Source organism: Lissotriton vulgaris, chromosome 4_1, assembly GCF_964263255.1.
Source record: "Lissotriton vulgaris chromosome 4_1, aLisVul1.2, whole genome shotgun sequence".
Classification (NCBI taxonomy): Eukaryota; Metazoa; Chordata; class Amphibia; order Caudata; family Salamandridae; genus Lissotriton; species Lissotriton vulgaris.
The window spans coordinates 924,083,190-924,109,696 of NC_141691.1; the positions used below are offsets into that span (position 1 = coordinate 924,083,190).

General features: G+C 49.6%; 2 protein-coding genes across 3 annotated transcripts in view; both read left to right on the forward strand.

Moving 5' to 3' along the window:
* Window positions 1–26,507, forward strand: part of LOC147722730 (uncharacterized) — a 637,985-nt gene that overhangs the window by 530,764 nt on the left and 80,714 nt on the right. The gene's annotated exons all lie outside the window — the stretch shown is intronic.
* LOC147722731 (uncharacterized) overlaps window positions 1–26,507 on the forward strand; it is a 488,139-nt gene that overhangs the window by 144,942 nt on the left and 316,690 nt on the right. The window lies entirely within an intron of this gene.

Sequence of the window (26,507 nt, forward strand, 5' to 3'; positions counted from 1 at the left end):
GCCATCCTGGAGCGGAGACCAAGTACATAGTCCATTATGTTGGTTGCAGGCTTTTTGAGAGGTCTCTCCCATCCTTCCTTCACCAAACACAAGGGGCCTCTCACAGGATGCCCATACAAAAGTTCAAAAGGGCTGTAGCCAACCCCCTTTTGTGGGACCTCTCTGTAAGCAAACAGAAGGCAGGGCATCAGGACATCCCATCTACGCCTGAGGGTTTCAGGTAGTCCATGAATCATCCCTTTTAGGGTCCTGTTGAACCTTTCAACAAGCCCATTGCATTGTGGGTGATAGGGTGTAGTGAATTTGTAATTGACACCACACTCCTTCCACATAGCAGTTAAGTAGCTTGACATGAAGTTTGCACCTCTGTCAGAGACAACCTCCTTAGGGAAGCCCACTCTGGAGAACACTCCAACTAGGGCCCTTGCCACCACAGGTGCTGTGGTGGTCCTAAGTGGAATAGCTTCAGGATACCTGGTGGCATGATCCACTACCACCAGTATAAACTTGTGCCCTGATGCTGTCTGGGGTTCCATTGGACCAACAATGTCAATCCCCACTCTTTCAAAGGGCACCCCCACCACAGGCATTGGTATAAGGGGGGCCTTTGTTGTGCCACCTGACTTACCACTGGCTTGGCAAGTGACACAGGAGCGACAAAACTCCTTGGTATCCTCATTCATGTGAGGCCAGTGAAAGTGTGAGACAAGCCTGTCCCAAGTCTTTGTCTGGCCTAAGTGACCTGCTAAGGGAATCTCATGGGCCAAGGTAAGTAGGAAACCTCTCTGAGACAAGGGTACAACCAGCCTCCTGGTCATGCCAGGCTTGGGGTCTCTTGACTCAGTGTACAGGAGTCCATCTTCCCAGTATACCTTGTGGGTACCTGTGGCGTTCCCAGCAGCCTCAGCAGCAGCCTGCTGTCTGAGGGGTTCAAGAGAAGGGCAGTCTAACTGGTCCTTCCCCAGGTCTTCCCTTGAGGGTCCCCCTGAGCCCAAGAATTCAACTTGATCAAGTTCAAACTCCCTAGGCTCAGTTTCCCTCAATTCCTGTAGGTCAGCCTCCTCTGAGACTTGATCCACAACCTGGGGCAAGGGGGAAGGCACAGCCTTAACCCTACTGCTCTTTTTCTTGGAAGGTGTCTGGTCCATTGTTCCAGGATCCAGCACCTGTTCAGTGGGGCATTTTCTGGCCTGTGACCTGGTCACAGCAAACACATGTGCTGGCAAGCCTAACATTTCCAGATGAGTCCTCTGCTCCACTTCTGACCATTGTGATGACTCCAAATCATTGCCCAACAAACAATCCACTGGGAGGTCTGAACTAACTACAACCTTCTTTTGGCCAGTTACCTCTCCCCAGGAGAAAGCTACAATTGCCATACTGTGATTGGTAGTGACATTGCTTGCATTGGTCACCAGGAATTCTGTACCTGGCATGATCTGTCCAGGGTCCACAAAGCTAGGTGTCACCATTGTGACACTGGCACAAGTGTCCCTATAGGCCTGAGCCATTTTTCCATTGATAAAAGGTGTCTGTCTGTATTTGCCCAAAGTATTGGGACTGATGTCAGGGGACATATCCATATCCCCTGTACTGACAAGGACAGCTTGAGTAAGGGTGCCAACTAAGTTGTCACTCCCCTCAGAACCCAGGGTTAACCCTACTAAACCCTTGGGAGGTGCACTACCACTGCTGGCTGTACTAGGGGGCACAGGTGCCTTAGGGGCTGCAGTGGCAGGAGTCTGCCCTCCTCCTTTCTTGGTGCACTCACTAAACCAGTGAGTTTTACTTTTGCAGTATTGGCACCACCTTTTAGATTGGCCTTCTTTCTTCTTTTGGGGAGCCTGACCCCCACCCTCTTTGGGTTGTTGGGGACCTGTCGAAGACTTCTGGTCATTTTGTTCCCCTTTAGAATCCTTACCCTTCTGGTCTGCTTTCTTCTGACCACCTTGATTCTGGCCCTGGTTCTGTTTAACTCTTGTTCTAACCCATCTGTCTGCCTTCTTTCCCAATTCTTGGGGAGAGGTCAGATCTGAGTCAACAAGATGCTGATGCAACAACTGGTTCTGACAATTGTTTAAAATTTGTTCTCTCATCATCAAATTGTACAATCCTTTATAATCAGTAACCTTACTGCCCAGCAACCAGCCCTCAAAAGCCTTAGTGGCACAATCTACAAAGTCAGCCCAATCTTGAGACTGAGTTTTCTGGGTATCCCTGAACAGCACCCTGTACTGCTCAGTGGTTAGGCCAAACCCTTCAACCAGTGCATTCTTCAAGACTTGGTAATCATTAGCATCCTCTACCCTTGTGGTGAGGAGCTTGTCTCTTCCTTTACCCTCAAAGGAGAGCCACAAGATAGCTGCCCACTGACTTGGGGGAACACCTTGCACAGTGCAGGCCCTCTCCAAAGCAGTAATCCATTTGTGGATGTCATCCCCTTGTTTAAAGGGGGGCACTATCTTACCAAGGTGTTTTGTATCAAAACTCCTTTCCCTATTGCTAGGTACAATGCTGCCACCAGTGGGGACTGCCCCACTCAATTGTTGCTCTCTAGCAAAGGCAAGCCTTTCTTTGGCCAGGGCAAGTTCTTCCCTTTCAATCCTCAGATTGGCTGCCTTTTCCTTAGCCTCATACACTCTCCTCTGGGGAGATGTCATTCCCCTTTGAGAGGAACGTTGAGAGCCATTGGTATGAAGGGATCTGTTAGAGCCTCTAGATAGAGACCTAACTCGTCCATTCCCAATGTTAAGCTGACCTGAGAGTGGCCCCAGGGCTCCCCTAGAGTCCCTCTCATGTCTGCTTAAGTTGGTCCGGGTTAGTCTAACGACTTCTACCTGTCCCTGGTCTGCCTCACCCCTAGACTCCAAGTCATCATCCTCATCATCAGCATCATCTGCTTCCTGAAGGGGATGGTCTTGGCTATCAAAGGGACCCCGTAGGGAGGGCATGTTGCCTTCTGAAGTAGAAGGGTCTGGGTTACCAGCCCTTCTTGCATCATGAGTCTCTAAGAGACCAATCAGAAAAGCAGTTGTGGGGTTAGACCCCTGCTTAATCTGCCTAGAGGTACATACTTGTCGTAACTCCTGGAAGCTAAGCACAGCATATCTTGAAGGTATGACCTGTGGAGGGTCAACTGACACAAGGGGAGACTCAGTGTTTCCTCCTTTGTCTGACATGCTGATTCTAGTGTGGTGTAAGTGATGCACCTACCTACACTATGTGTTACCTACTGATCCCTTGCTAGAGTTGCAGCCAAGGTGTGCTAAGCCTTGAGGAGCTACAACAGCTGGTTCAGTAGAACTCAGAGTATTCTAAGCTTTAGTTATATGTACCTAACAGTACTTATGTGATCTTTCAACAAGATATTCTTAGGATACGTGTGGTAAAACAACAGCAAGCTCAAATCCCAACCGCTGCTCACCAATGTGAGAAGGTGGCCTGATATGCAGTGGTCACTATTCTAGTGCCCACTATGTATCAGTCCAGCAACCCTTATTGATGATTGGTTGTAAGTCAACCTTATAGACCAGCTATCCTAGTAGCATGGATACCAGCAGTCTAAGGCTAAAGACTCGAGAGGGCGTGTTAAGCCAGCTGTTTACCACACATATACCCCTTGAATACCCAGTGAAAGGACACCACACAAGTGTTATGAAAATAAACAGTTATTTATTAAAGATCACAACAGCCCTGTACTCTTTATGAGGACAGGGTACTAAGCACAAACCAAAAACTCTTACAAAATACTTAAGTTCGCACAGTATATACAAATGCCCGAGGGGCACGGAAAACCATATACTCTAAAAGTGGAATGTGAAATTCCTAGCAGGTAAGTACAATACTAATAGCTTTTGGAATCGCTAGGACTTGACTAGGGAATCGTTAGATTACGACTAGGAGGCCTAGGGGACTCGGGTGCAGTGTGTGCACTCTCACGCGAGATGCGGACAAAAGTCTATGGTAGCTAGGAAATAGAAAGTTAGTGTTCTCGGGCGAACCCGACCTGGTAGGGAGAAAACGAAGATAGATTCTGACCCTTGGATAGTGAGGCTATGCTGGGGCACCGAAATGCCGAAGTTACCTAGCCCAGGGGCTGCAGCTGCATAGGTCTGAAAAGACGTCGGGAATCCTCGTAGACGGACCAGGAGCCGGAAGAAAAGATGCTGGCCGGTGACCAGTGAAGAAAGTTCAGTTGGATCCAAGCCTGGATCTCGAAGATAGATGACACCTGAAAGCAGAGGGGACCAAGTTCGAGACTACTAGCCAGTAGTCAGTGGGCACCAGGAGGGCACCGGATGGTAGCCACCTCGACAAGGTGAGTGGGTGACGCTTGACTCGAAGATCTCACGGACCAGGAGGCGTTGTCGGCGACCAGGATGGAGGATCGAGCTGTCCCACGAAGATAGAAGCTGTCGGCGTCGCTGGACCCAGGATTGGGCAACAAAGCCTTGGCAAATTCAAGCCCACGCGGTGGACCTAAAATGGCGTCTGGAGTGGACCAGGAGGGTCCGGGGTGCCTCTCTTGAAAAAGGAAGCAAGGGCCAGCCTGGAGCAACCAGACCAGCAGAAGAGTTGTCGTCGGGCGTCGTTCAGAAGGACACAAGCCAGCCGGCTAGTAGCCAAACAACGCGGTGCACAGCAAACAGCAGAAGGGCCCCACGCCGATCGTGGAGATGCAGGGAGGCTGACCTTGGGTGCTGGAGCTGCGCTGGGTCGGGGCTTCTCGGACCCCAAAGCACTCACCAGTGGAGGACACGGTGGGCTTGCAGTAAAGATGTTGTGCAGTCTTGGCGATCGTCGGTCCCTCGAGGTCTCGTCGCACTCACGGTTCTCAGCTTGGCTGTAGAGGTGAGTAGAGGTCAGAGGTGCCAGGGAAGCCGGGTCTCGTCGAGCTGGATCGTCGGATTCGTGATGAAGGACTTGCAGCAGACCGCAGTGTTCTTTAGGATGGTGCCTGCGGATGCAGGGTGACTACTCCTTAGCCACAAGGGAGAATCTTGAAGAAGAAATCGTGAAGTCCTTTCGAAGAAAGTGGTATCTTGATTCCAAAGATGATCTAATTTGAACAGGGGGCCCGCTCCTATCTTTATACTAAAAAAGGGGGCTGACCCGGTGACTAGGTCCTGCCTATGGGTGGGACCAGGAGGGGGGTGGTTACACCCCTCTCCCCTGCCGGACTTCCCCAGGCCAGGGGCTGGTGTGCCCCTGGAACTGGTTCTGACTGGCCTATGCGTAGTGAGCACCGGGGTGCCACTCAGCAGTCACCTTCCTGAAAAGCCCTGCCTACCCAGGATACACAAAACCATGTCTGGGACGGTGCTAGCACCGCCCCGGACAGGAAACCCTTTGTCCAGGCCTCCCTCGCTGGAAGGACTCCCAGCAGCAGGAGGTCAGACTCGTGTCTGTGGTGGCAGCATCCATTTTGTGGAGCTGAGGCTTCAGTTAACTTTAACCGGGGTTCACAGTTACATACATGTCGCGTCCCTCTAGAAGGGTGGAATGCTAACCCCGTCGCCAGAATTGGCGAGGGGTTAGTATTCCAATTCGTATGACACCTTACTCGACATGTTTTGATAAAGCAATACCAAAGTTAGCATTTAACCGCGAGGATTATAATGCACTTAAGAGTATATGGTATGCGATATCATGGAACAGCTATTAGGACTTGGTTCCGCAAGCTGCAGACAGGCTCAGCTCATGCCAGAGCACCATCTCACACGATTCCAAGCACTCTGCCTTCAGGATTGTCAAGGCCTGCCATAGGAGTGACTGATAGGAATCTGTGTGTCCATTTTAGGGTTAGGTATAGGTATACTACACCTACAGCAAAGGGTGATTACACGACTTTGCCCCAGCTGTCATGCAGCCAGTTGTGTCAAATTTAGGAGGCCAGCCAGGGGTGGCATAATACATGCTGCAGCCCCTGGCAGCCCTGGGTACACCTATGCCCTGAGTTACAGAGTCTGATAAGGTGGCCCAGTACCAATTGGTAGATGCACCTAGGGTACATGAGGTAATTTAGAAAGAGAACAGCCAGGCTGTGGGTCTGATTGGCAGGCCCACAGCCAGAGAAAGTCGTAAACCAGTGAAACAAAAGCAAAAAATCTGGGTGATCATAGGATTGCAGACCCTACTCTCCTACACTCGCCATCCAGGAACCTTTTTTCCAAGTACATGCCAACAGGGTGGTGCTCCGCACTAACCCTAAATTTTTACCCAAGGTTGTATCTCAATTCCACTTAAACCAGACAATTGAGTTGCCAGTGTTCTTTCAAAATCCTGAGTCGCTGGCGGAGCGGATGCTCCACACCCTTGACGTAAAACGAGCCTTAATGTACTACGTTGACAGGACAAAAGATTTTCGAAAGACCAAGCAACTTTTCGTTGCATTTGCCTCACACCACAAGGGTAACGCTATTTCTAAAGCTGGTATTGCTAGGTGGATCATGAAATGCATTCAGATCTGTTACGCTGAAGCTAAACGCACTCTCACAATTCCACCAAGAGCCCACTCCACCAGAAAGTTGGGGGCCTCTATGGCCTTCCTTGGGAACATTCCCTTGGAGGATATCTGTAGAGCAGCCACATGGTCTACCACACAAACTTTTACTAAACATTACTGTGTAGACGTACACTCTAAACAGCAGGCAGCTGTTGGTCAGGCTGTTCTCAAAACACTTTTTAAAACTGCTGCAGCTGGCACGGGCGGCCGCCAGTGAGGGGAGCACTGCTATGTATTCTATGCACAGATATGAATTCAGCAGCCCACATGCCTCGAACTGCAAATGCTACTTACCAGTATGCATCTGTTCTTGGCATGTAGGGCTGCTGACATTCATATCGCCCGCCCTCCTCCCCAGCGCCTGTAGCAGCTGCAGTATTCATATATATGCTCATAGCATGGTCATCACTCACCTAGTTCACTCCATCTCGGCCAATGGCTAAAAACAATCTGGGGATGGAGGCGATGCCCATGCGCACTGTAGTCCAGGGGAGGAGCCACCTATCTCGTGATACTTCGAAGACTCTTCCAGGACAACAATGTGCAATCATCCGGACCCAACACTAGGCGGCGATCTATGCACAGATATGAATGTCAGCAGCCCTACATGCCAAGAACAGATGCATACTGGTAAGTAGCATTTGCAATATGTAAAAACACATATATCTCGCTCCACATATATGTACGTACATATATTATTTTTCTCACACCAATGCAGCTCCTAAACTGAGGCTAAAACAATGTAATCACATGTACATATACTGCAATTAGTAAGGAAACAAAAAAACACATTAGGTCAAATATCCCTTGAACTTTTTGTTTTAATGAGTAAAACCACTCAAATCCTGAAAATTGCTAATAAATAGACATTGTTAGCCCTCAGGCTGCATTGTAAAACAATAGCATAGAAAATGAAACCATTTTCAACAAAAACTGGCACAGTGCCTTTAAGGCAGCCATGACCCCAGGCTTCCCATCATGCCTCAGGGGTGACAGTTAGGTCAGTTGTTCTTTCCGGCTCCTTCAGTCAGGACCCTGGTGAAACAGCTCCTTTTCTTTTTGACTTTGTCAAAAAATATTCCTATTAATCTACAAATTTTGCTTTCACTCGACGTCTTTTAGACTTAGGGTGTTACTACTACCATTTTTAGGCTTAACGGGTAATTTTTCTGTCAAAATGCCTTCCCTCTTTGACAAATGCCCTTCATGTGGAAGGAAAATGGCCAAGACATACACTCATTCAGTGTGTGTTCGAGGCATGTGGGCTGCTAAATTCATATCTTAGCATTAGATCGCCACCTAGTGTTGGGTCCGGATGATCGCACATTGTTGTCCTGGAAGAGTCTTCGAAGTATCCTGAGATGGGTGGCTCCTCCCCTGGACTACAGTGCGCATGGGCATCGGCTCCATCCCCAGATTGTTTTTTTCCGCCATTGGGTTCGGATGCGGTCTCGACGTCTCTCCGTCGGAACCGAAAAAACATCAGTTCTAAAGGCCAAAAGGCTTTGGGTTCTTTACGTCGGTATTGTTTGCGTACGGTCTCGAGTTCTTCCGTCTCTCGGAGCCGGAATCAGCGGAGTTTTTCCAACTCTTTGGACATCGAGGCCTTCTCATCGCGACTCGACACCAAGTTCCCAACATGGAGCGGACTCCGTTTAAGCTGTGTCCGCTCTGTGGGTCCAAATACCCACATATAGACGTGCACCCGGTCTGTAATAAATGCCTTTCGCCAGACCATGACGAAGGAAGTTGCAGGGCCTGTGCGAGTTTCAGGTCGAAGAAGACTCTCACGATTCGGCGCGCGGTGCGCCTGGTGGCCAAGCAGACGGCCCCGGATCCGGAAAACATCTTCGACGACCAAGAAGAGGAGGACCTGAGCCATCATCTTCAAATCTCCCCGCCTGAGTCGGAGGTCGAGGCTGATCCGGAATATGACGACGACGGGGTCGTGGATCAAGGCCTTGAATACGTCGACGAGGTAGGGGACGACAATATGGTTTATGGGGCCGCGGAAGATAGCTCAGGGGACGAGCTATGCCCCGAAGTTGACGAACATCAGGAAAGGGTCGCGGGATCGCCTGTCGGCCTTACCCAAGACCCTGTAGCGCAAGCCTCGGCCCCGCCTGCTGGCCCGGCCACGGACATACTTGCTGCGCCGAGGGAATCGAAACCGAAACTGAAAGAAGCGGTCTCGACTACACCTAAAATGGCCGACCCGAAACTGAAAGCGAAAGTAAAGGACTCAATCGTCCCTAAGATGGCGGTCGTTACAGCAAAGTCGAGTAAACCGGCAGCCTCATCGACTCAGTCGACCTCCGGTCCGCGGAAGTCGAAGAAACACGGCGATTCCACAGGGTCGAAATCGGCGCCGGAGGAGAGATCCTCTAAAAAGGGTGGCACGCACAAGACAAGCGCGCCGGCGCCGGCAAAGCCAGCCAAAGCAAGCGACGCAGCCCCGGCTCCAACAGGAACATCGGCGCATCGCTCCAAGGACTCGAGGTCGGCGCCGTCCATCCCTCCAAAAGACCAACGGAACGTCGCATCCGAAGGCAGGGCCACCTTGTCGGTGCCAAAGACATCGGTTACCGACACATCTCTCGTTGCTCCTTCACTGCAAAGAATTAGGGAGAAGGCTTTTTCATCGTCGGCGCCAACGCCATCGACGCAAAAGGAGGCAGACGTCCCGGTCAAGCCCGCAAGTAAACTCCTCTTCCTTCTACCACCAAAAGTGGCGCCGAAGGCTTTTTCGTCGAAATCGACGCCAAAGAAGTCGGAATCTTCTTCGGCAGGGGCATCTTCAGGTCAGGTGCACGACCAAGAAGAGGATTCGGAGTGCTTCATAGATGCGGACACGGGGAAGTTAACCCTTTACAAAAGGAAAATCACTTCGCAGCCGGTGGAATCCTATGTCATCCCCCTAAAGAAGAAGAAGTACCAACATGACGCCTCAGGCCTCATGGAACCTATCCAGCCTCCTCCAAGAAGGAGCCCGACACCGTCTCCAGACCACTCTGAAAGTGAGGGGTATGCTGAAGATGAACAATATACATTCCCAGTCAATGAACCTGAGGCACAGCCAGATTCATATGATGTCATTGGGGACCAAGGCACCCAAGATATGGGACAAGACCCACAGACTTTCGGTACACGTGCTTCCCCTACAGAGGATTCTGCAGGTTTTCATGCACTCATTGAGAGGGCAGCTGCTAACCATGATGTGGACATGCATGCTGACCCAGTGGAGGAAGACTTTCTGTTCGACACTTTTTCGGTTTCGGAAAAGACTGTCAAGACACTGCCCATGCTTAAAGGGGTCCTCAAGCATGCGGCGGACATCTTTAAGGAACCTACCAGGGCAAGGGTGGTCAACCCACGTATTGAAAAAAAGTACAGACCAGCGCCTGCGGACCCTGCGTACATTCGAGGACAGTTGCCGCTTGACTCCCTGGTGGTCGCAAACGCAAGAAAAAGGGCCAACTCCCAATCAACGGGTGAAGCTCCTCCCCCGGATAAGGAGTCCAAAGTGCTAGAGGCAGGAGGCAAAAGAGTGGCTGCTCAGGCTGCCAATTTCTGGCGTATTGCAAATACACAGGCACTACTGGCACGTTATGATAGATCACATTACGACACACTAGAGCAGATTGTCGAACACCTGCCTCCACAGTTTCAAGAGGGCACCAAAATGATTATTCGAGAAGGACAACTGATTTCCAACGCGGCCATAAAGTGTGCACTTGATGTCGCGGACACGGCCGCTAGGGCCATTAATACCAGTGTGATGCTCAGAAGACAGGCATGGCTCCGCATATCGGGGTTCAAACCTGACATTCAAACAACCATACTTAATCAACCAGTCAATCCGGAAAGACTGTTTGGTCCAGATGTTGACACCACCCTGGAAAAAATTAAAAAAGATACTGAAACTGCTAAATCTATGGGGGCCCTGCAATCACAGCAGTTTCGTGGCAATAATTTTCATCGCTCAGGTGCCCGTGGAATCACCAGAGGACAGATGGGTCACCAATCACAGTTCCCTAGAGGTGGAGTACAATCCTCGTACCCCAAACAAAACAAGAGGGGCTACAGGGGAAACAGCAACAAGGGACGCGGCAAAGGAGGCAACAATTCACGCTCCTCTGCCCCAAGCAGCCAGTGACTCGCTGTCACTGCCCCCCGACCACTTAACACCCGTCGGGGGGAGAATACAGCAGTTCCTGCCCGTCTGGATCAACATCACCACAGACAGGTGGGTGCGACAGCTCATCCAGTACGGTTATTGTCTAGAGTTAAAATCCACTCCACCCAACATTCCGCCAAGGCAAAGACCTATGTCCGCAGAGCACTTGCACTTATTGCAGCAGGAAGTGTTGGTGATGCTGCAAAAAGGGGCAATCGAGCTCGTGCCAGTGGGAGAGGAGGGCACAGGGGTATATTCCCTGTACTCCCTCATTCCAAAGAAGGACGGATCTCTCAGACCAATTCTGGATCTCCGTCCCCTCAATCTGTACATACTGTCAGAGCATTTCCATATGCTTACACTGCAACAAATTCTTCCTATGTTAAACAAAGGAGACTTCTTAGCAACCTTAGATCTCAAGGATGCTTATTTCCACATTCCACTACATCCGTCCCACAGGAAGTACCTCAGGTTCACTATCCAGGGCACGCATTATCAGTTCAAAGTCCTACCCTTCGGAGTCACAACTGCCCCAAGGGTGTTTACCAAGTGTCTGGCGACAGTAGCAGCGCACCTCAGGAGGCAGAACATCCATGTCTACCCCTACCTCGACGACTGGCTCGTTCAAGCCAGGTCGGAACAGCAGTGCGCCGCGGACATGTCAACTACCATTCACCTCCTTCACGACCTAGGTTTCTCGCTAAATTACCCAAAGTCACACCTTCAGCCGGCACATGTCCGACAGTTTCTGGGTGCGACAATCAATACCCTGACGGCCAAGGCGCAACCAAACCAGGTCAGGATAGACGGCATGCAGTCTTTAATCCACAAGTTCAGACCGGGACGCTCACTTCCAGCAAGAGTGTTCATGCAGTTGATAGGCATGATGGCCTCCTGCATCTTCATAGTCCCTCACGCACGGTTGCATATGCGCCCGCTCCAGGAGTGTTTAGCAAATCAGTGGACACAGGCTCAGGGACAATTAACAGACCTAGTGTTGGTTACCAGTCGGGCATACAACTCTCTGCATTGGTGGACTCCACACAACCTTTGCAAGGGCCGACTGTTCCAGGAGCCAGTGCCACAGGTTATCCTGACAACGGACGCATCCCTCCAGGGATGGGGAGCTCATCTGCTCACTTACACGGTGCAGGGGCTATGGACGACGCAGCAACAGAAGATGCACATCAACTACCTAGAACTGATGGCGATCTTCATGGCACTCAAGTCCTTCATTGTACATCTGTGCAACAAGGTGGTGTTAGTCCGGACGGACAACATGACCGCGATGTACTACATCCAAAAACAGGGGGGCACCCACTCGCCACAGCTGTCTCATCTGGCTCAGAGCATGTGGAAGTGGGCCATTCAGAGGAACATCTTCCTCATGGCAGAACACCTCCCAGGGAAGGACAATCAGATGGCGGATCTGCTCAGCAGATACAGCCATCAAATGCACGAGTGGGAGATACATCCATCGGTACTCCAGCCGTACTTCCAAAGGTGGGGTCGTCCAGACATAGATCTGTTCGCCACAAGGGAAAACGCAAAATGCCAAAGCTTCGCCGCCAGGTTCCCACACCCCCAATCCCAGGGCAATGCGATATGGATGAACTGGTCAGGCAAATTTGCTTACGCTTTTCCCCCGACACCTCTGATACCACTGGTGGCGAGAAAACTAAGGCAACACTCGATGACACTCATCCTAGTTGCTCCAACGTGGGCGCGCCAGGCCTGGTACACCACGTTCCTCGAACTCTCAGTGGTGCCGCATCAAAGACTGCGCCTCACGCCCAGACTTCTGACGCAGAACCATGGAGAAATTCAGCATCCAGATCCGCAACAGCTCAACCTAGCGATCTGGCTCCTGAAATCTTAGAGTTTGGATACCTCAACCTACCTCCTGAATGCATGAACATCATCAAGGAGGCGAGGAAGCCCTCAACACGAGCATGCTATGCCGCAAAATGGAAGCGTTTTGTCATTTACTGTGCGGACAATGACATAAACCCGCTAGATGCATCTATCCCTAACATCATTTGCTATCTGTTACACCTTTATAAGTGCAAACTAGCGTTCACTTCTATTCGAATACATCTATCCGCCATCGCGGCTTACCTTCAAAATAGGCAGCATCTCTCGGTCTTCAGGGTGCCTGCCATTAAAGCGTTTCTTGAAGGTCTGAAGCGAGTCATTCCCCCAAGAACACCGCCAGCTCCGGTTTGGAACCTCAATGTGGTCCTCACCAGACTGATGGGACCACCATTTGAGCCACTGCACTCGTGTGAACTGCAATTCCTAACGTGGAAAGTTGCTTTCCTAATTGCTATTACGTCACTAAGGCGTGTTAGTGAGCTGCAAGCACTCACAATACAAGAGCCTTTCATTCAAATTCATCCAAATAGGGTAGTGCTACGTACTAACCCCAAATTCCTTCCAAAGGTGGTGTCACACTTTCATCTCAACCAAACTATCGATCTGCCAGCATTCTTCCAGAACCCACAAACAGTGGCGGAAAGAATGCTCCATACGTTAGACGTACGGAGGGCGTTGATGTACTACATGGACAGGACACAACACTTTAGGAAGACGAAACAACTCTTTGTTGCCTTCTCACCACAACACAAAGGCAACCCGATCTCCAAAGCTGGAATAGCCAGATGGATTGTTAAGTGCATTCAAATCTGTTATCAAAAGGCCAAGCGCACTTTAACAATACCCCCAAAGGCACACTCCACACGCAAGTTGGGGGCATCCATGGCTTTCCTAGGTAACATTCCTCTAGAGGACATTTGCAGAGCAGCCACGTGGATTACACCACATACCTTTACAAAACATTACTGTGTTGATGTACATTCCAAACAGCAAGCGGCTGTAGGACAGGCTGTTCTCAAAACACTTTTTCAGGTTTCTGCAGCTGGCACAGGCAACCGCCGCTAAAGGAGGGACTGCTATGTATTCTATGCTAAGATATGAATTTAGCAGCCCACATGCCTCGAACTGAATATGCTACTTACCAGTATGCATCTGTTCTTGGCATGTAGGGCTGCTAACATTCATATCGCCCACCCTCCTCCCCGGTGCCTGTCGCAGCTGCAGATATACTATTGTATTCAATCGTTAGCATGGACATCCTTTACACTTTTCACTCCATCCTCTGCCACAATGGCGAAAAACAATCTGGGGATGGAGCCGATGCCCATGCGCACTGTAGTCCAGGGGAGGAGCCACCCATCTCAGGATACTTCGAAGACTCTTCCAGGACAACAATGTGCGATCATCCGGACCCAACACTAGGTGGCGATCTAATGCTAAGATATGAATGTTAGCAGCCCTACATGCCAAGAACAGATGCATACTGGTAAGTAGCATATTCAATCCTGTGCCTACTAGACTCTCATTCTTCAAAAACCTGTGAACACTGCCAGGTTTTATCGTCCAGAACTCTCAAAGACAGAGAGAGAATTTGCATTTATGGACTTTCTGAGAGGAAGATCTCCCAAGAACCAGAAAAGTCGCAGGGCGCGGTCAACGTCGAGAGGAGTCCCGACTTGTTCACCTTCGGCGTCGGGATCGGCGTCGAAGAAGCAGTCGATGGCGACGAAGAAGACATCTTCAGCGTCGAAAGGCAAGGTACCTCCGCTACAGACAGCGTCTAGGGGTAGGTTGCCGTTGAAGCAGAGGAGCTCGACGGCGAGCCAACCGGCGTCTAAGCAGCATAGTCCTGCTGTGACGTCTAGGCATTCTCCGTTGACGCCTGGCCACCAGCGTTCGACGTCGAGATAACCTCCGTCAACGACTAGTCGTGGTCGTTCGACGTCGAGGAAGCCTCTGTCGACACATCGTCGATCAAGGTCGAAGCAGCCCACGTCGACGCCTAGTCAACGGCGTTCGACGTCGTGGCAGCCTCCGTCGCAGTCAGTCCAGCGGCATTCGACGTAGAGGCATCCTCCGTCGCGCCAGAGCATCGGCGTTTGACGTTGAAGCAGCCTCCGTCGTCATCGGGCAGGCAACCTTCAATGGCGAGACGCTCTGTCGCAGGACAGTCATCGACACTAGAGGTTGAGAGAACACTCTACGTCAGAGCAGTGGCGCTCGACGTCAGAGCATCCTCCTCCGTCACACAGTAGATCGGTGTCGTGGAGATCACGGTCGACGTCGAGAGGGCCTCCATCTGCTCGGCGTTCGACGTCTAAGCAGCCACCGTCGACCAGTCAGCGGAGATCCAGAGAGCGGGGTGACTCAAATTCAGGGAATGTCTCCCCTACAAGAACACCGGATAGGTCACCCTTGAGGCAGGTGGTGCAAGAGATGGAGAGTCAATCATTGGACCAGCCTCAGACCCTGAGGTCTCAGCAGGCTTCCCCAAGATCCGCATCGGCTGCGGAGGTGGAACAATCACTGATGCAGGAGAATCCTGTCAAAAGGAGAAGGGTCTCGGATGAGAGAGGTCGGTCGAGGTCTTCCTCTAGACGGTCTCTGGTGAGCCTGTCCTCATCCTCCTCTGCATCTCGAAGTGACAGATCTTCGGATGGAGAAGTCAGCTCTTCGGATAGGGAGAGGTCCAAGTCCCCTGCAAGGTCGCAGCAAGAACAAGCGGATCAACCTCCTCCTACACGTTCGCCAGTGAGGATCACACCCAGAAATCTCCTCCTGTTCGTCTTTCCCCAAGGTGATATAGACCTCTTCACCATTGGGCCAAGGACAAGGAGACGGCGGATCGTTTGAGGGGGTATCGAGATCAAGCCTCCCGCCACAAAGAGCGGTCTCGCTCTAGAGTGCACTAAAGTAAGAGAAGATCTAGCCACAGGGAGCGATCTCGGTCTAGAGCGCAATCAAGTAGGAGAAGATCTAGGTCCAGGAGCAGAGGGCGGACTCGTAGTTCTTCAAGTTCATCGAGGACCCGCTCTCACAGGAATTACACTCCGACTCGAACAGACAGCCCACAATGGAGAATATCTCCAACTGAGGATATCTTGGGCAGGGAGCCCTGAAGCTAGGAGTGCCTATGACAGCTCCGCAGGTCAAGACGGGGTCATCTTTGAAACCCTGCAGCACAGATCGGCACCCAAACCGTTATTGCCGTTGGGCCCGGGTATCCAAACCTTTATTGCCGTTGGGCCCGGGTATCCTGGATCCGGTGAATGAGGTCTTCCTGACTCCGGCTACGGTGAAGTCAGTCCCAGAGAGGATTCTCAAGAAATATCGCTCTCCTGAAGAGGATCCCCTATTCCTCAAGTCCGACCCACCGCCAGATTAATTAATCATTGCGGCGGCTAAAAAATCCAATGCAGTGGCCTCCTCATCCACGGTACCGCCGGATGAGGACAGCAAGTTACAAGACTCATGGGGGAAAAAAATGTGTAACACCTCAGCCTCTTTCCTCAAGGTCGCCAATGCGGAAGCTCTACTGGGCAGATATGATAGATCTCTGTGGGACTCGCTTCAGAGGTTTTCTGCAAAACTTCCTCCGGAAGATAGGAAGGACTTTGAGGAGATTCTGATGGAGGGCAGTCAAGTCTCTAATCATATTATAGGGGCGGCGGCAGATGGAGCTACTCTGGCTGCGCATGGTTATGCGCATGGAATCAGAGAGGAGATCCTCATGGTTGCGCCTAACAGCATTAAAACCAGAGGCTCAAGCCAGAATACTAAACCTTCCTTTTTCAGGCACATCTCTTTGGGGCGAGTGCTGATGAGGAGATGCAACTGATGAAAACTGAGTTAGACACCCTTAAAGCCGTTGGGCTTGAAAAGAAAAAGGAATTCCGGAAGAAGTTCCGTTCTGACAACAAGGGCTCTTCGAAGCAGAGGGTTCAAACCCCTCACTGGCAGAAGGGCCAGAACCAGCAAGGCCAACAAAATCGCAGTATAAAGGAAAGCGTAATTCCAAAGGAAGTGGGAATCCGCGCCAAGGCAACAGCTTCAATAAGCCTCAGCAGAAGCAATGAGTCTTCACTTCCCCCAGCGCCGTTGTCCACTCCAGTGGGGGGAAGCATTGCACATCACAGGACAGAATGGCAGGCCATTACAAAAGATCAATGGGTGTTGTCTACGCTGCAGAATGGGTACTGTCTTCGTTTTCATAGTCTACCTCCACTCGTTCCTCCGATGCCAACGTCAAGCCACCAGCTACAAATGCTAAAGAAAGTAGCGGCACTCCTTGAAAAATCAGCCATCGAGAGGGTGCCGGTGGCTCAAAGGGGGAAAGGAGTCTATTCGAGGTATTTTCTGGTCAGAAAAAAGGGCCAAAAGGCGGAATACAGGCCCATTCTGGACCTGAGAACACTCAATCTACATGTCGGAAAAGAAAAGTTTTGCATGTTGGCGCTTCACCAAATATATCCACATCTCCGGAAGGGGGATTGGATGTGTTCGCTGGACCTTCAAGATGCATACTTTCATGTCCCGATTGTGATAAGTTGGCCTGATATATAATGTTCACTATTCTAGTGAGCACTTTGTATCAGTCCAAACAACCCTTCTTGATGATTGGTTGTAAGTCAACCTTATAGACCAGCTATCCTAGTAGCATGGATATGAGCAGTCTTCGGGCTAAACTCTAGAGGGCGTGTTAAGCCAGCTGTTATACCATCACATATACCCCTTGAACACCAAGTGAAAGGACACCACACAAGTGTTATGAAAATAAACAGTGTATTTATTTAGATCACAACAGCCCTGTACTCTTTGAGGACAGGGTACTAAGCACACAACAAAACTCTTACGAAAATACTTTAAGTTGCACAATTTACACAAATGCCCGAGGGGCACGAAAAACCATATACTCTAAAAGTGGAATGCGAAATTACTAGCAGGTAAGTACTAATCTCATAGGGTTTGGAATCGCTAGGACTGGACTACTGAACCTTCAGATTACTAGCAGGAGACCTAGGGGACTCGGGTGCAGAGTGTGCACTCTCACGCGGGATGCGGGACAAAGTCTATGGATACTAGTAAATGCAAAGTTAGTGTTCTCGGGCGAACCCGACTAGGTAGGTCAGAAACGAAAGTGGATCTAGGCACTTAGAGAGTTGTTCTACGCTGGAGCACCGGGGTACTCGGTTTACCTAGCCCAGGGGCTGCGGCTGCATAGGGTTCAAGTGTCGTCGGAAACCCTCGTTGACTAACCAGGAGCCTGAAAGAAGAAGTTGCTGGCAGGCGACCAGTGAAGAGATTCGGATGGATCCAAGCCTGGATCGGAGATGGAAGGCACCTCTAAGCAGAGGGGACCAAGTTCTGAATCACTAGCCAGTGATTAGATGGGCACCAGGATGGCACCGGATGGAGTCACCTCGACCAGGTGAGTGGGCGACGCTGGGCTCTGCAGTCTCACGGACCAGGAGGCGTTGTCTGCGACCAGGATGGAGGTGCGAGCTGTCCCACGAAGGTATCTGCTGTCTACGTCGCTGGACTCAGGATTGGGGCAACAAGTCTTGGCAAATGCAAGCCCACGCGGTGGACTCAAAGTGGCGTCTGGAGTGGACCAGGAGGGTCCGGGGTGCTCCTCTTTGGGAAGGGAGCAAGGGCCAGTCTGGAGCAACGAGACCAGCAGTGTTGATGTCGTCGGTCGTCGTCGGGAAGGCCACAAGCCAGCGGGCTAGTAGCCAGACAACGCGGTGAGCAGCAAAAAGCCGAAGGGCCCCACGCAGATCTGGTGGATGCTGGAGGGCTGAACTTCGGTGCTGGAGCTGCTCAGGGTTGGGGCTTCTCGGACCCCAAAGCACTCACTCGAGGATCCCTCGGCGGTCGTGCAGTCTTGAAGATGGCCGGTCCCTCGAGGTCTCGTCGCACCCATGGATCTCAGTTGAGCTGACGATGTGGGTAGAGGTCAGAGGTGCCAGGGAAGCTGGGTCTCGTCGTGCTGGTCAGTCGGATTCCGGGAAGGACGTGCAGCAAACCGCAGTGTTCTTGGATGGTGCCTGCGGGTGCAGGGTGACTACTCCTTAGCCACAAGGGAGAAATCTTGAGAAGAAGTCGAGAGTTCCTTTCGTAGAAAGTAGTTTCAGGATTCAAAGATCTAATTTGGAAGGGGGCCCGCTCTTATCTTTATACTAGGAAAAGGGGCTGGCACGCGACTAGGTCCTGCCCATAGGTGGGACCAGGAAGGGGGGTGGTTACACCCCATTCCCATGCCGGACTTTCCCCAGCTCAGGGGCTGGTGTGCCCCTGGAACTGGTTCTAGCCGGCAGATGCATAGTGAGCACCGGGGTGCCACTTGCAGTCACCTTCCTCTAAAGCCCTGCCTACCCAGGATACACAAAACCCTGTCTGGGATGGTGCTAGCACCGCCCCTGACAGGAAACCCTTTGTCCAAGCTCCCCTCGCTGGAAGGACTCCCAGCTGCAGGTGGTCAGACTTTTGTCTGTGGTGGCAGCATCCATTTTGTGATGCTGAGGCTTGATTTAACTTTAACCGGGGTTCACAGTTACATACATGTCGTGTCCCTCTAGAAGGGTGGAATGCTAACCCCGTCGCCAGAATTGTCGAGGGGTTAGTATTCCAATTCGTATGACACCTTACTCGACATGTTTTGATAAAGCGATACCAAAGATAGCATATAACCGCGAGGATTATAATGCACTTAAGTGTATATGGTACGCGTTATCATGGAACAGCTATTAGGACATGGTTCCGCAAGCTGCAAACTGGCTCAGCTCATGCCAGAGCCCCATCTCACACGATTCCAAGCACTCTGCCTTCAGGATTGTCAAGGCCTGCCATAGGAGTGACTGATAGGAATCTGTGTGTCCATTTTAGGGTTATATAGGTATACTATATCTAAAGCAAAGGGTGATTACACCACCTTGCCCCAGCTATCGTGCAGCCAGTTGTGTCAGATTTAGATGGCCAGCCAGGGGTGACATAATACATGCTGCAGCCCCTGGTAGGCCCTGGGTACACCTATGCCCTGAGTTACAGGGTCTGATAAGGTGGCCCAGTACCAATTGGTCAATGCACCTAAGGTACATGTGTCAATTTAGTGAGAGAACAGCAAGGCTGTGGGTCTGATTAGCAGGCCCACAGCCAGAGAAGTCGTAAACCAGTGAAGCAAAAAGCAAAAATCTGGGGTGATCATAGGATTGTAGACCCTACTCTCCTACACCGATACGGCCCGATCACAGGAGATTCCTTGTGGGGACCTCCCACTACCAGTTCAAGGTCCCCAGGGTGTTCACGAAGTGTCGCAGTGGTGGCGGCAGCTCTACGCCGCAGGGGGGTCTTCGTATACCCATACCTAGACAATTGGCTGTTGAAAGGTCCTTCTCCAGACAAAGTAAGGAATCCATTCCAGACCTGCATAGAACTCTGTCATCGTCTAGGCCTGCATGTCAACTACAGCAAGTCTGTCTCCCAACCCACTCAGAAGATTCACTTCCTAGGAGCTCTGCTAGACTCCGAGGTAGGAAAAGTGTTTCCTTTGGAGGAGAGACAGTTTTCGATAACGCTCAAGTGCCAGCAAGTTCTTCGCAACAGGACTAAGAATATGCGAAAGATAGCCTCCCTCTTAGCGTCAATGGCTTCATGCATCTTCTTAGTACCGAACACCAGACTTCGGATACGTCCTCTTCAGCAGGATCTGGAGGACAAATGGGACGATCAGATCACTTTGTCAGAGGTAGTTCGAGCTTCCATTCCGTGGTGGACAAAGAAGCAGAACATGCAGGTGGGAGTTCTCTTCCATCAACCTCCTCCTGCACAAACGATAATCAAAGACGCGTCTTTACAAGGCTGGGGGGCGCACATGGGGCCTCTCCAAGTGCAGGGTCTTTGGTCTTCCAAAGAAAGCACCTACCACAACTTCCTGGAATTGAGAGCAGTCCACCTGGCCCTCAAAGCGTTCCTTCCCTCGCTTCAGGAGGCAACAGTTCTAGTACAAACTGACAACACCACCACGATGTACTATTTGAACAAGCAGCGAGGAACACGCTCAAGGACTCTATCACTGGAAGCTCAGCACATCTGGCATTGGTTTCTGGCTCGCAAGTTGTCTGTTCAAGCAGTCCACCTCCCAGGAGAGCAGAATGTGAGGGCGGACGCACTAAGTCGGCACTCCGAAGACGGAGAGGACTGGATTCTCAACGACGAAGTGCTAGAAGACATTTTCCAGTCTTGGGGTCGTCCTTCCATAGACCTCTTCGCGGACGATGTAAACAGCAAATGCCCAAGCTTCGCCTCAAGGTTCTACCGACCTGGAACAAGAGGGAATGCTCTTTTGATCGACTGGTATGGGGAATTTGTGTACGCCTTCCCACCCCTTCCGCTGATCCCGAAGGTGGTGAGCAAGCTGAACCACTCCTGCACAACTATGATCCTGATTGCCCCCGACTGGCCGAGACAATGGTGGTACACGGACCTACTTCACCTGTCGGTGTCTCCTCACAAGAGGCTTCCGTGCAGGCCGTACCTGTTATCGAAGATGAACGGGAGGATTCACCATCCCAACCTTCCGTCACTGAACTTGGCAGCATGGCTCCTGAGGTCATTCAGTACGGCCATCTAGGACTGCCACAAGACTGCATGTCCATTCTGAGAGAAGCACGACGCCCTTCCACAATACACTCTTACGCATGCAAGTAGAAGCGGTTCTATATGTGGTGCATGCAGAATGGTCATAATCCGGTTAAGGGTCAGGAAGAAGCAGTTCTTCCCTACTTGTTGTACCTGGCTAAAGCAGGGTTGAAGTTTAATTCCATTAAGGTGCAATTAGCCGCTATAACTGCTTATAGGCGATCACCTTCACAAACCTCTTTTTTTCCAGTTGCCAGCGGTAAAAGATTTCCTGCAGGGTCTGAAAAAGGTGTACCCTCCAGTACGTCCTCCTTCTCCTCCCGGGGAGCTGAACCTAGTACTATCAAAGTTGATGGGCCCTCCTTTTGAGCCCATTCATAAAGCAGCTTTACAGCATATTTCCTGGAATACAGCTTTTTTTGGTAGCGATTTAATCAGCCCGTAGGGTGAGTGAGATTCAGGCTCTCTGTACCAAGGAACCATGTACAGTGTTGCATTTGAATAGAGTGGTGCTGAGAACGCACCCTTCTTTCCTGCTGAAAGTGGTGTCAGATTTTCCAGTCAATCAGTCGATCTCTCTGCCCACTTTCTTTCCCAATCCCTCTACTCCAGCTGAGAGGGCTTTACACTCTTTGGACCTGAAAAGGGTTTTAAAGTTCTATCTGGACAGGTCCAAGTCTATTTGGCATTCTGATCAGTTATTTATTAACTATGGATCTATCAGAACTGGTCATGCAGCATCGAAACGTCCATTTCCAGATGGATCGTTTCGTGTATCAAACTTGCTTACCAATTTTCGCAAAAACCTCTGGGGTTTACCCCTAAACCGCATTCCACTAGAGGTAGAGCTGCCACGGCAGCTTACCTGCATAATGTGCCCATGTCTGAGATTTGTAAAGCGGCGACCTGGAGGTCTGTCCATACATTTACCACACATTACTGTCTAGATTCTGACACGAGAGCAGATACCCAGGTGGGCCAGGCCTCCCTGAGGAATCTGTTTAACAGCTGAGTTATTGGCTGTTATGATTTGGTTGGGTCATGTACTTCTCATTTACCTGCAGGTGGTTGATGGGGTTGCTATTCTATTCAGTGCTTATGACTATTGATGAGGATCCCCTGGAAGAGAAGGATAAGTTACATACCTGTAATCCTAGTTCTCTTCCAGGGGTATCCTCATCATAAGCAACCCACCCGCCTCCCCAGGTAAATGAGATTCGGTACTATTACAATCTTATGGTTGAGCCCGGTCTTCAGGGTTATGCAAAGAACTGACCTAACTGTCACCCCTGAGGCATGGTGGGAAGCCTGGGGTCATAGCTGCCTTAAAGGCACTGTGCCAGTTTTTGTTGAAAATGGTTTCACTTTCTATGCTATTGTTTTACAATGCAGCCTGAGGGCTAACAATGTCTATTTATTAGCAATTTTCAGGATTTGAGTGGTTTTACTCATTAAAACAAAAAGTTCAAGGGATATTTGACCTAATGTGTTTTTTGTTTCCTTACTAATTGCAGTACATGTACATGTGATTACATTGTTTTAGCCTCAGTTTTGGAGCTGCATTGGTTGTTTCCTTACTAATTGCAGTACATGTAAATGTGATTACATTGTTTTAGCCTCAGTTTTGGAGCTGCATTGGTGTGAGAAAAATAATATATGTACATACATATATGTGGAGCGAGATATGTGTTTTTACATATATATTTTCATATTGTTTCCGGGGTCCCGCACATGGGCGGGAATGTTCAGTGCTTATGACTTTGATGAGGATACCCCTGGAAGAGAACTAGGATTACAGGTAAGTAACTTATCCTTTACAGGTCCTGTGTTCTTCCCAGAACTGTACCTTTGTACCCCCAATTGGCACCTCTCTACCCACCTGTAAGTCCCATAGGTTAACCTTGGTGAACTGATAAATTGCACTAAGTTTCCTCTTTTTAAAGTGAAAAGTATTTTTATTGAAAAACGTACTTACCTTTTAATGTACATCTGGTCTTAAAGTAAATCTTGAAGTAAGTTTATTTTTATAAAATTGTTGTGGATCTCCTTTTTAGGTCGAGCTGGTGTAGCAATGCGAAGCATTGCGTCCAGCAAAGGATCTATTGTCGGCCATTTCCTGGGAATCTGAGACAGGGGATGTGCATGCGCAGGCGATTCCCCCATGTGAGCGCGCACGTCTTCTGTCCCACATTGCCCGGAAGCAGATAACACACACACACACACCCCACCCCCCACTCACGGGCTCGCGCACACACACACACAGCCCCCCCCCACCCCACTCACTGGGTCACACACGCACATGCGTGAACACACAATCACGCAACGCCCCGCCCCCACCCCACTCACCGGGTTTCTCGGGCTCCTCTCGTCCCGCGGTGGTGGCGGCTGCACGGGTTTGGTAGGCGGCGGGGGCGGGCACCGGCAATGTGCCTCGAGCCCCCTCCGCTTCTCTCCCCAGACTGAACGTCACGTTTTCTGCCCAGCTGGACCGCTTGCGCACTCTCTGAAGAGAGCCACCGGTCATACTGTCGTGCTAAAGGTGTGAGCCAATGAAAGGACACTTGCGGTTCAAACCTAGTTTTCGAACCGAATACAACTTGAGTCCTTATTACTTTAGCCTGTCGTAATGTATCCGAAAAGACACGCCCACAGTGGAGGTAGAAATGATTGACCCTGAACACCTTTAGAGGCTACTTGAGTTGGCAAGTGGCACGTTATCAGTTAGGTGAGTTTCGGAAGGGTTGGCAGCACCTTGATCGTTAGCAGCTCTGTTTTGAAGTCACTGCTATCGGTGTACACACAAACGCTCACATCCGTGAACTCTCGCACGCTTTTCTGTGTCTTTTTGGCGAGCCCGACTAAGAAGCATTTAGCCTCTTTGCATACTTCCTGACCTGTGATTTGAACAACTTCACGGACAAATTACAAACTAATGTAGAGTATTTGAGTTTCACATGATTGTAAAGTAGAGAATGTTTTCGTTTTCTCTGTATCATTAAACACTCCATAGACTCGTAGAGTGGATGGAAACTTGTAAGCCAAGCAGTACTCTCCTGCTGTGCCGAGAAGCGATCCTGAATCGCGATGCGAACCGGTCTTACTTTCAGAATAACCCGGTAAAAGCTAATGTTCCAAAGCGAAGAAAGCGCGCGCGCAACAATATAAAGTTCAAAGTGTTGCATCACTTATATAAACAAGTTTTACTATTAATAAATATATTGATCAGAACGGTTCATGCAAGACCCGGGAACGCATCACAGCATGGAATAGGAGTAAAGTGAGAGGCTGTCTGCTGAGGTAAGTGCTGAACATGCACGCAGGTACAGCAGACTAGAAATAGAGAGAAACAAGAGAGCGCGTGAATGAGTAAAAACTACTCCAGAAACTGTACAAAAGTGTATGTTTTAGGGTTGAATATCGGTTATGTCAAGAGGCAGCCTTTCACCTATCTTATTTAAAAAATGCGGTTCTGTTGTTTTAGAAATTTTATTGCAGTAGTGCAAGCATGAAAAGTGGGCTTTTACAAGTTTCATTCATGTACGATAGCATGCTTTGTTATGTAAGCAGTGACGCACACATTTGTTCTCCAGGGTATCTAATTCCCCCTCGTTGCCTTCCCTCCTGTCCCAAGCTTCTCCCATGATTTAGCTTCTGAGGGCTAATTCCACTCTCAACTCCGAGGGTTCCCCTTTCTTATCCGAGATCCTTTTACATGTTGCTATTGTCTTCCCCTTAACGACCTAAAGCACCAACATATACCCCAGACAAGCTTCGGTGTTGACCTCTTTAGTGCCATGTATCGTCTCTCGTGTAGTGGTGTGTGTTTTAAGGGGGGTGCGAACTATGTTCTATTTACATTCTCCCTACTTAAAGGTTTCATTAATATATATGTATACCCTCTCACTTGTGGTCTGCCCAGTCTATCTTGTCATATACTACATATCCATCATTATTTCTCAGTGCCCTATGAGGAATATGCAATTGGGGCACATCTGTCGTCCGTCTTAATTATCCTTTAAATAGATGTAGCTTTGTCATCACATTCGACTACTTTCTGGGGCTTCCTCAGCCCTCTCTTTTCTTTTCTGTGAAGAGCCTGACTTTTGCCCCATACCCTGTTTTGCTGCTCTACGCCATTTACCCACATTCCATTTCCAGCTCATTGTGATTGTTCTGTTTGTTGACAATAATGCCAGGCCTAGGAATTTAGTTCCCTGATCTTCCCCTTGGGGCACAAATAACGCTTAAAACACTATTCTTCATTGTATGTAGGTCTGTGTGGACCACCACATTCCCAAGAATTTGACTTTCCAACAAAAACTATCCACCAGCCGGCATTTCCATAATATTTATACACCAGGGGCAAAACCTTTCCAGCGCCATTTAATTTACTAATCGTGCAGGGAGTCGTATAGGCACTATGTGATATATTAACTTGTATATATTTGATTTTCATGTTTTGGGAAGCGTGAAGGGGGTGCTCCAAGATTTATCCCATTCTTTTTCATGTATTGGTGTACGCTTGTTTAGATCTCCTTATGAAAGGCTAGGGCCCTTAGAAGGCCCCTGAACAGGCTGAAGCACGACCACGAGATAGGTGGAAGGATTCTAATTTCCTTATAAAAAAATATGCTTTTCACTTTTAATCTTGCTGTCATACCCACTAATAAAGGGATACCAGAGTATCTCAAAACAATATATTCTCTCACTCTCTGTTCCACAATATCTATACATTTTCCCTGGATTATGGTTGAGCCCATTCTGGTCTTTTAAGTGTTGATGATAAAGCATGACACGGAGTGTCAGGGTCTAGCAAACAACTGATCATGGAATTTATCGGAACCTATTCCTACATATAAATAACAGGACAAATTATGTGCTCAGGATAATTGAGTGATGTTTTAGGATCTGAATTAAAATGGGGACATTTTCCAGCTTCCTTCATAAACAAGCATTTGCAATGCAATAGGTCTCGCATTTGCGAGAGTTTAACCTATTGGCATTGTAAATGACAATGCCTTTTTATTTAATTTTTAAAACCAACACCTAAATAAAAGGCATTGCCATTTACGATGCCAATAGCTCAAACTCAACAACTGAGAGACCTATTGCATTGTAAATGCTTGTTGAGTAGTGTTATTTATTAGTCACTTTGTGCATAACAAATGTCTTACTCTCACGTGTTAGGCCCTAGGCTCCTTGACCACATTTTCGCAAATAGTCGTTTGGATTTACATTGAGTCATGTATACTTCTGGGGGGATATCTAGACTCCTTACATTATATAACCACTTAGTGGTGTATCGCCTAAAGT